Below are 11,763 nucleotides of genomic sequence, written 5' to 3' on the forward strand. Positions count from 1 at the left end.
ACAATCTTACCAATTATGTATTGGTGAAAAAACTCAAATCTCCTCAAACTCCGAGTACCCACCGATACAAGGTAGCAATGATGAATGGACATGATATCTAAATTTGGGATACTCAAGTCCGAGCTGTTCCGTTGGAAGTACAAGGTTACTCCACATCCTTGGATTTTCAAGTTATGAACATGGAGAGGGCAGACGTAGTCCTTGGTAGGGAATGGTTGCATAGCCTAGGACCATCATTAAAGCATAGCTATGAGCACAACAGCTTGATGTTCGAATCAGATGGCGCACATATGTTGTTGTTAGGAGAGAAGGATGTACCTTGTTCACCATTGATATGTACATCTGAGCTTATGCAGCTCGTTTCTGATAATGAAATAGATCAACTTTTCTTGTGTTACTCATTGTCTCATTTTCTCTCTAACATTGAATCTGTTGAACAATCGTCAACGCCGCATGCTTCTCTCTCATCTCTTCCACCAATGGCTACTTCCAAACAAGCAAACGTTGCTAGTGAGTTACAAAAATTATTAAAGGAATTTCAAGATGTTTTTGCTAATGATTTTCCACCAAGATTACCGCCAACACGATCGGTGCAACATAGCATCGATGTGGTTGAAAGCAGTAAACCTATGAGTAAACCGCCCTTTCGTATGAGTTATTCTGAAGCTGCTGAGGTGGAATGTCAGCTTGCTGACGACCTTATAGAGGGTTAATTTATCCAACCCAGTTCTTCACCATGGGCTTCTCCTATCCTATTAGTGAAGAAAAAAGACGGCAGTATGCGCATGTGCATATACTACCGTGGCTTAAATGCGGTTACGGTAATATGCACATGTGCAAGCAAGCCCTCTAGGTCCTATATTATTTGTTGCAGCTTCTCACCCTCTCTTTGACTATTTGGATTATTTATTTACATTTGATCAAATACAAACTCTCAATCTAGACCTCATGCATTTGTATGGATATGGTTTTGATGATTTTTTTGAAGAAAAATAGCATTAATATTACTAAATATCTTGAGTCTTCAAGGATCTTTGGCTTGGTTGCTACTCCACATCTCAATCTTTTGAAGTCTAATTTATGTCAAACACTTACGGTACCCTATTGGGATTTTTGTATTATAAAAATAAACGTGACATGGGTTATGGACAAGGTTATTGACAAGATTCTAAGCTATCACTGTGGTAGATTAGGTTTAGAATTTTTGCGATACTGTACATTTTGGGTATTTTTCCCTCCTAGATTGATCTAAAAATACACTTAAGAAATGAATTTCTAACCTTGCTAATTTGTTGTGGAATAAAAACAAGCCTACATATACATTGACCATGGGTGCTATAAGATGGAAACTTAATTCATCTTAGTGAAGATGAAGACATAGTTAAAGCTATTTATACAAAATCGGTTCTTTTTTTATAGTGCTCTTATCGATGTTATGTAGGCTAAGTATTCATCCACACCTAGAATTGTCAGGACAAGGGCAAGGCCGGACTAGACAAGGCCAAGGCTAGAGGCCAAGGCCGGGCTAGGCAGTGTGGAAGGGAGTCCAACTAGGGCAAAGGGCTAGGAGCCATGCTATATAGTGGGAGGTTGGGAGGTAGACTCCAAGGCACTAGATCCCCTAGTCTTACATTGGTATCAAGAGCCAAGTTCCTATTTTTGGGAAAAGACTGGCGTGGTGCTTTTGAGCCACACAAAGCCTTGCATGAGCATAGGAAAAGGGGAGCCGAACTCGGACGCGTGCAGGCACCCCAACTCGGGGGCGGGAGCTTTTTTGAGCAGGAGGAAACGAGACCACTCCGGGCTCGTTGGGAGTGCCAGCACAAGCTAGAGATTTTTCGTGCTTGGCTCGGCCTGAACAGCCCCCACCATAGCCCACCTTTGGAGCTTCTTCTCCCTCGCATTGTTGTCAAAAGCCTGCAGTAGCAGCCCATCAAAAACTTTTTTTTTCCACCACTTAGGGATTTTCCATACACACTTTGCAAACCCTCTTGCCCTCCTCGGCTTCTTGGCCCTCATATGCCCCTTGGCTCGCGTGGTGACGACTTTCAAGCTGCGAACAAGAGTGTGGATTTCGACCTTCACACTGCCATCGGCTAGGACTACGGCTGGTTTTCGAGCTTCAAACGGCAAACGGTTACGAGCTGATTGAATTTCAAGATTGAAAATTGAACGACAAGTAATTGGGATATCAAATAGAAAAACAAGTTTTCCACATCGTCCTTCGATCACAAATTAATTTCACCACTTTGACGGCGGCATCTAACGACATTGTCAGCACTCCCAATTACTCGTTACCTCTCGTCAACAGCTACAAGTGTTTTGGAGCATCAGGTATTTCTCTGGCTATTCCTTCCGCTGCACTGTGTCACCATGGATTCCTATTTGTAATGGCTTGGGTCCGGATGCTCTCACACAGAGTGCCCACGATGCTACGGCGGGTGACGACACTTATGAACTGCTTGATATTCAAGAATTTTGAGCACTTTAGACAGGCGATGTCGTGCTGTGGCACGTACATAGTGTGAAATAAAAACATTCACCTCACTCTTGACACTTCTCAATGTATGCAAATAAAAGCAATCTATGTGTAGGGCAGTCCCACCTCTTCGAAATCTTGTATCTGAGCTAGTGAGGGAGTGAATTAAGGTTTCCCCTTATCAATATGCTGTGTGGGAGTCACTTTGGAAGCTCATAAATCCCTGCAAATTCAAAAAATTTTCGTCATGAAGGTGGAAGCTCGAGCATTCCTTTCAACTATTTGATGCTACGACTATGTAATTGGGGGCGAGGCTACATGATACCATGAAAGAGGTTTGGGTTTTGATTGAGAATTGTGCTTGTATGAGAATTGAGGTTTCATGGCTGAAACTTTAGTGTTTTCAAATGGTCTTTTAAAGTGAAATTGAATGTGATTTGATGATCCTCTTATCATAATCTCGACTACACAAACAAGCAATTTCCAAGCACGATAGGAAAGAGGGTTTGTGACTTTGCTGTCACGAATGCTCTTAGATTCTTTGTCACCCTTAGAAAGAGTGTTTTTGCTTCTCCACAAATTATTTTTCGCAAAGTGTTTGTGACTCTCATCACGAACTCTCACAGCCAGAGGTTTTGCACCTTCCTAGCTAGACTGCACACTTTCTGACATTTCTGGTGAACCCGGCGCGAAGCAGCTGGGGTGGGGGTTCAAACACTTGTTTTGAAAGGTTTAATTACAAATAATTAAATCTATGGGTCAAAAAGAGAAACAAGGCATGCGTTTTGATCAAGGCACAATGCAAATGTTTCAAGCATTCGCCATGTTTATGCAACAACAACAGGTTGCAGAAATAAGGGAGGTGTCAACAACCAAATCCCTTCAAGCTATTGTGAACAAAATGGACCAATTTGAAGGGAAATATGTCACAAAGTTTCTTCGTGGTTATGTAAAGGAGATGGAGCTACAACGGGTTCCCGAGGTGGACATGATTCGTAGTTTTGAGCTTGTTATGGTCCCCGAGATTAGAGACCATGTAAGGGGAATCAGGGAGGAGCATGGAGAAGGTTGGGAGAAATTCAAATTAGTCCTAAAGGAGTAATAGTTCATGGAGGACTCTGAAAGGGTTACAAAAAGGACCTTCTTGGAATGGGTTGCAAAGCCAAAAGAAGGACTTTCCATCATTGAACTATTGAGAGATTTTGAGCGACACTATGCTCAACTGTCATGAACAGAGCGGGCTACTTTGGATAGTAAAAATATAAATTGTTCCTTCAAGCTACAGGTCATGAGCTCCAAGAAAAGCTAGAGCTACTCCTTGAAGACAAGAATACAAAACAGCGTCTAAAGGCTAAGTGGAAAGAGGTTGAAGACGTAGTCTCATTGCTTGCTAAGAGGCAGCGTTGTAGGGACAAGATGGTGGTGAATGGTACTACCTCTCCTCCTAGCACGTCAGAGATTCTACCAAAGCCTACTGTTGTGAGTTCAAAAGGTGATAATTCAATGCTTGATGAGCTTGTTAAGGGCATGCGAGAAATGAAGTTAAAGCTAACAAGGCTTGAGGAGAAAGGACAACCTCCTGCAGGATAAAAATCCCAAAGCAAAGAAAGATTTGTGCACAGATGCATATGGTGTGATGGCATAGACCATGGCAGAAGGGATTGTGATAGCTTAAGTGATGCCTTAAAAAGAGATCTTGTGTTTTTTAGGGATGGCAAGATCCATTTGCAGGAGACAAGTATGCCATTAGGAGATAACTTTGGAAAAGGAGGTATGCGGAAGTTAGTAGAGGATATGGTAACTAATCATGCTATTTCTGCAATGGAGGCTGGTACCTATGGGGCAAAGATAGAGCTAATTCCAAAGAAAGTGTTAAAGTATACTCCAAATGATTTTGAGGAGGTTGATAGCTTGTGGCCATATGCATTAGCCTCAACCGAAAAAGGGAAGGTAACTAAACAGGTATTACATGAAGCTGGTGATTGCATACGCCATACAACAGGTTGGGATGACCCTGTGGACTCTTTATTAGTGCATGCCTATCTTGCAAAATGCTATAACAATGAAGCAATTGTGGAAGAGAAGCACAGACGTGACAATGGAGATGCAGGTCCTTCTACTTCAAAGAGGGTTACAAGAGCTGGTGGAAGAAAGAATCCATGATCTTCTTATGAGGCTCCACCACATGTGCCTCCTCCTCCTGAGATTCCTATGGAGAAGGCATCTATAGGAAAGAAGAAAGAGCAAGGAAAATCTAAAGCAAAAGGCCCTGCATATAAGCTAGAATCTGACATTGAAGCTGCCACAAACTTAAAGCAGGTATTGGAGGAAAGGATTTTGAATAGCAAAGTTGAGTTTACCTTGGGTGAGGTTCTTGGCATTGCTAAACGCGATTTTCATGAAGAAATTATAGATATCATAAAAAGAAAGGGGCAAACTCTCACTGAGTCTATTCCTCCACAGTCTGAGGGTGAAGGGGAGTCATATAAGGCACATGGAATACATGTACAAGAGAGTGATTGTGATGAAAATGTGGTAGGATGATACCAGCCTTCTCGAAGAGATGCACATGCGCGATTTGCAGATGATGATGATGATGATGAAGCCTCCTATAAAAGCCACTACTCCAAAAGTTATTGGGCAAGAGATACAACACAAACCTTAGTCAAGGTGGGTGATCTTGAAGAGCCATATGTTGCATTGATAGATCATGGGTCTGAGATCAATCTTATGTCCAAGAGTCTTTACATGAAGGGTAAGTGGCTAATAGACACAAACCATGGGGGGATGATTAGAGCTGCAAATAACTCATCAGGAGAGTTGTATGGGCTTGTCCAAATGTGAAAGTGACGATTGGTAATGTGAAGGATGAGCAAAATTTCTTTGTGCAGCAGATGTCTACCTATCCTCTTATCCTTGGGCAACCATACATCACAGCCGTTTGCATGGAAACAAAGGTCTTGGATGATGGTTCTGCTTATGCTAGGGTAAAGAGCAGAGATGGGAAGCGAGCTGTGCAATTTTTGACTGTGTGTGTGAATCACGAGAGGAACCGCAAAGGGAGACAAGGGGTTTTGGCTATGTACCATTGTGAAGCGAGATTGTAATGTTACAAGAAGAAAAAGATTCTCGCCTGACCCAAAGCGAGAAGAAGATTTGTCTACAAGCTTCTAGGGATTAACAGAGCATGGGTCAGTATGTTTTATGAAGCTTGAGGATATGAAAAGAAGTGCGCGACAATATGTATATAGTGTACAGAAATACATGAAAGAAAATGGTTTCATAGAGGATAGTGAATACATTTCTGGTTTCTTTGGACAAGTTTCTCATGTAGATACTATGCTTGAGCTTGAAGCTATAAGGATTCTAGCATGCAAGATGGAACCCACATTGTGGAAGTATGCTCTATGGAAATGTATGATGTGATTGAGGCTTTTGAAGATCAGAAAGATTTCAATGTTAATGAACGACCAGAAGTGCGTGTGGAGATCAAGTACAAAATGGTGGCAAAGAAAGTGAGACCAGTGGCCTTACCTTTACCATCAGATTGCAAGAAAAAGCTAGAGCAAGCTTCTTTGTAGCCGAGTCTCAAGGATCCAAAAAGAACTGGACACAAGTTCACAATGGAATCCCTAAAAGAGATAAAAGTTGGTTGTGAAGAGTTTTTAACAGAAGAAGAGAAGAAGAGTTTTAAAAAAATGCTTTCAAGACATGGTAAGGCTTTTGCTTTCTAGCCACATGAGATAGGGTGTGTTCATCCTAATGTTGTTGCACCTATGGTGATCTTCACTATCCCTCACGTACCTTGGAATCAATGCCTAATTCCGGTTCCAGAAGTACATTTTCCAGAGTTAATAGAGCTACTCAATGAAAAGATTAGCATGGGTATCTTGGAGCCTTCTTGTGCGCCATATTCAAACAGGTGGTTCAGTGTGCCTAAGAAGAATGGAGCTTTGCGGTTCATACAAGATATGCAACCTGTAAACAAGGTTACCATCAGGAATGTGGGTACAGGACCTATAGTGGATGAATTTATAGAGGCATTTGCACGAAGGTCAATTTACTCAATGGGAGATCTCTATTCAAGTTACGATCAATTTCAGCTAGATGTTGAGAGTAGAGATCTGACAACTATGAAAACACCTTTTGGATTGGTAAGGATATGTACCTTACCTCAAGGAGCAACAAATTCAGTTGCACACATGATGAATGGGATGAACATGGTTCTACGTGACTTCATACATCAAATCACAATGCCAGTTCAAAGATTTCTTGGTGCTTGCGTCTTCTATCTTATTTGGATACCACATTATGCACATGTAGCAGATCCCCTTTATAGGTTGTTGAGAAAGAATCAAAAGTTTCGATGGGAAGAAGAGCACACAAAAGCCATGAGAAAGCTAAAGAAGCTACTTCTTTCATCACCAACCTTGAGAAAGGTAGACTATGCATGTGAGAGACCTGTCATTGTGACAGTGGACATGAGTCCTACATGGATAGGATGGGTAGTAGGGCAAGATGATGATGAAGGAAAAAGGTATGTGGTGAGATTTGGAGCCAAGATTGTGAGTTCTTGCCAACGCGATTATGCACAAGTAAAAAGGGAACTATGGGGGGTGGTTACAACATTGAGGTGTGACAAGGAGTACTTGATAGGGGCATCAGTGGTTGTGGAAACTGATTGTTTGCCTCTTCTTGGAATGATCACAAACTGTTCCACTCTTGATATTGCAATGCTGTGTTGGATAGCCTACATAAAGTCCTTGAATCCTGAGTTCAAGCATATTGCAGAGCAAAAAAATCCAATGGCACATATGTTATCTAGGACAAGGTATGAAGATGAACAGGACATGATTATTGAGGGAGATGATGTTGGCACAAAGTTTTACACTATTGATAATGCAAAGAGTAGTCATGCATGTTTTGTGTCTTCACTTGAGTCCTTTTGAGAGGAACTATATGAGGATGAATGGATCTTGATAGGTCGCTACTTAAGTACTCTGCAGAAGCAGGATGATTGGTCTGAGTAAGAATTTAAGAGGATAAGAAGAAAAGCATATGGATACTTCCTGAGGGATGGCTACTTATGGAAGCATCCTAAACAAAGAGATGGAACACCATTTCATGTAGTATGCGATAAAGTTACTCAACAACAAATCATCAAGGAGTTCCATGAAAGTTTATGGGCAGGACATCGAGGTGTATGGGCAACATTTGTCAAGGTAAAAGAAAGGTATTGGTGGAAAGGGATGTATAAGGATGTGGCTGAGTTTGTGGAGTTTTGTGTGACATGCCAAATGTATTCAAATGTACGGCATCATGATGGACTACATACTACTTATCCATTAGCCATGCATTACAAATGGGTTGTGGACTTGGTTACAATGCCTTTGGGAATTTGCAAATGAGGTATTTGGTGCTTGCAAGAGAAGATTTGTCTAATCAAGTTGAAGGGGGTGCATTGAGGACAAAGAGTACACAAGCTGTATGTAAATTTCTTCTTGAAGATGTGATCTGTGGCTATGGGTATGTGGGAAAGATAACTACAATAGAGGAGAATTGGGTGATGATGAAGAAAGGGAATTCTTCTCTAGAATGGGCGTCAAACTAGCTTTAACTTGTGCTTATAACCTAGAGGGAAATGGCAAAAGTGAAAGAGGACATCCTCCAATAATCAAAGCTTTAGCTAAGGCTTGTGAAGGTAAGCTTGGAGAGTGGCCAAGGTTACTGCCATTTGCATTGTGGGCTGACCGTACAACACATAGTTCAGTCACTGGCTATATGTCTGTTGAATTGATGTATGGTCAAAAACCTGTGATGCCAATTAAAGATGTAGTTCTTACATGGAATGTATTGCCATGGGAAGATGGAATGAGTAGAAAAGACCTTCTTGCATTGCACATACAGCAACTAGAAAGAAGACGTTGTCGTGCTGTGGCACGTCCAAAGTGTGAATATGGGTCACAATATCATCTTCATAGTTATTCATGTGTGGGATAAATGCTACGTATAATCGTTCTCATTTGCCAATGGTTGCTAGTATGTAAATATTTGCTTGTAATGCGACATATTATGCTTCTAAATGTATGTATCTGTAATGCTTCAAGGTTGTTGGCCATTAAGCTTGTCCTCGTGGTATGTGCCACAATTGGTATCCCATGAGGGGGTACATGATGAGGGGGATCGATTGGCTGGTCTGGCGGGCAGCATAGGGGAATACGAGAATGGAGGTTTCACCTACTACCTAGTGTAGATTCTGATATGGTTACTTCAGGCCAAGGAGGAGCGATTGGGCAGCTGGAGTGACGTGAGGGGCAAGAGATCTTCCCACTTCGAAATCTGCACAATCCACTCCGAGAGCAAAATGAAGAAGGGTGCTATTCTCTCTACGACCTTAAGTTAAATCTATCTGTGGGCTTTTTCTTCGATACAAAATAGCTACGAGCAGTTTAGTCTTCTTCTCTTTGTCAAGAGCTCCCACAGCCAGAGACCCGGCGTCTTCCCAGCCTGCGCGCACAACTTCGTGACATTCCTGGTGAACCCGATGCGAAAGAGCTGGGGTGGGAGTGATGACGACTACAGTAGAAGATAGTGTTTTTTATCAGATTGAAGCAATTCTGGAGTATGGGGTGGACAATGACTCAATAACTATAGGGAAGGTTATACAGATGCTTCAACAAGTTTTGAGTGGTATGCATGAGCAGGTAGCAAGACTTGAAGAGGAGGAGATTGAGGAAGCAATGATTACAGCTATGCAGCTTGTGTATAATGAGAAGAATCTATTTGACGGATACAACATTGTGGGCTATCTCCAGGTTTATGTGCAAGAGATGGAATTACTACAAATTCCTGAGCATCGTATGATTGAATCATTTGGAAAACTAGTGATACCTAAAATCAATGTTCGCATTCGAGAGATTCAGGCAAAACATGGACAAAGCTGGGATGATTTTCAGGCACTTATCAAACATGAGTATTCGAATCAGATTTTGGATGAAGATCTTGAGTTGCAATCACATGATTTCAGGAGCTATTCCAATGTCTTGGAGAGGATTGATGCTACCGTGCCATATGATGGAGACTATGAGCCGATTGCCAAAAGCGTGCAAGTTACACTCGAGCATGGAAGTCATGAACAGAATCTCGCAACGATTGACACTACAATAGATGAGTGTTATATATATAAGCCCGCACTTGATGTCGTATATGTAGAGCCATACAAAGTGGATACAACAAAAGACAAGCAGGATATATGTGACAACAGAGATGGGCAAGTTGGCGAGGATTATCGAAAGCAATTGGAAACTATGTGGAAAATTCCAATGCCAAGCCAAAATGGCTTGCAAAGCCAGGTTCAGGAGGGTATGAATCATGAGGATATTTTTTATGCAGTATATGAGTTTAACATGCAGTTTAGAAACTTTTTGGACAATGAAGATGGATCCATGTCCGGTGATGCCAGGTTATTACATATACCTTTTGACCCAGGTGGGATACCACTAAATCTGGGTTTATTGCAAACATGTTGTAGTCAAAGTGTAGTAGGACAGGATGCTGGGCATGATGAGGAAGTTATCGATTTCTTTAAACAAATGCAATATGAGAATGTCAATCTAAATGCAATTACATTTTGTTATGTCCTGAAAGCCTCTAAGTTACATGCATAAATTTCCAAAGGTTGTTTACTTTTGGATCTTAATGTAGGGAATGCTAGGTACGGGTGGTGCCATGATGTGTTTGACAGGCTTTTGGGACGGGATTTAGTCATGTGGAATGCACTTATATGTAGGTATGTCCAGAAAAAACTCGATGATGAAGTCTTGAGCTGCTTCAAGCAAATGCAAGAAGAGGACATCTCCCCTACTATAGTCACGTTTACTTGCATTCTGAAAGCTTGCGGCATCATAAAGGCAGTTGACAAAAGAGAGAGTTATGCATGGAGATAGGCAGTCAAAGTTTGTTGGAGAGGAACATCGTACTTGGCAGTGCCTTGGTAGACATGTATGTAAAGTTTGCAACATTTTCAAGAACGCAAGAGATATTTAAGAAGCTTCCAGCTTGCGACGTAGCCACATGGACAATGCTCATCATTGGATATGCTAATAATGAAGCTCTGAATTGCTATGTAGACATGCAAAATGAGGGGATTTTGCCAGATTGGGTAACATTTACATGTGCCTTGAAGGCCTATAGTAGCCTTAGAGCTTCTGATAAGGGGGAACAAGTCCACGACAAGATTGTTAGGCAGGGATTGCTAGGAAAGAATATTGTGCTTGACACTACTGTGGTTGACATGTATGCCAAGTGTGGTGCTCTTCATCAGGCCCAGATAGCCTTACAGAAGCTTCCTTCTTGGGATTCCACTGTATGAAACACATTGACTGCAAGCCATGCACAAGAAGGGTTGAAGGGTCAAAGGATACATGCTCAGATTATGAGAAGAAACTTGGCACTCCGCTGATGGTGGCAATATTTGCCATCAGCTGCTACATGTTTGCTGAAGCACAGGATGTGTTTGATAAGCATATGGATCAGGGTTACTACAAGCATACCAAGATAGGGGATTGAAGATGCGCACAAAGTCTTTTTCTCACTGCAAATTGTAATAGTGTTATGTGAAAGCCATCAATGTTTTGGGCATTTATTTTGTGGGCAGCATGCAACGGGTCAAAAACTGGTTCTGGACAAGTTTATATGCATCCAAGAGGACTAATTAAAAGCAGGTGGTTGATGAGCTGATACAACAAAGGAACTCAAGGTTGAAACAAAGTTCACATGGTCAAACTGGTAGGTGCTCATTCAGCAAGGATAGGAACTCTATGTTTGTGCATCCGAGTGTCCTTAACTGGAGAAAGATGGCAAGAAACTACATAGGTCTTCCAAACACCAAGACCAAAAGTACAGTACATATCATAAGGGAATATCACAAGTGCCTTTCTGTGTGCTAAACTCAATCACTCTTCCAATTCCGAGGGTTCAAATGTTGCATGAATTTTATGCTAGTGCCTTTGAAGTTGAAGAAGGTTCAGAAGAAGATGGCATTGTAAATGATCAGGATGAGGACACCAATGAATATGATGAGGCACTTTGAAACTCTGATATGTCTAGGCCCTGCTAGTAAAGGGCGATAGTGTTATCTTTTTCTCTGGTAACTGACATTTGACGAACAAAGATGAAGCTTGAAGAAAACTCTAGATGCATCTCCTGAGCGTATCCTCAGCCGTATCCAGAACCCTTTAAAAGTTTCAACATCCAGTTGTTTGCCCTTGTTTGACCGGTAATAT

This window comes from Adiantum capillus-veneris, chromosome 5 (genome assembly GCF_014529385.1).
Source record: "Adiantum capillus-veneris isolate H3 chromosome 5, ASM1452938v2, whole genome shotgun sequence".
Classification (NCBI taxonomy): Eukaryota; Viridiplantae; Streptophyta; class Polypodiopsida; order Polypodiales; family Pteridaceae; genus Adiantum; species Adiantum capillus-veneris.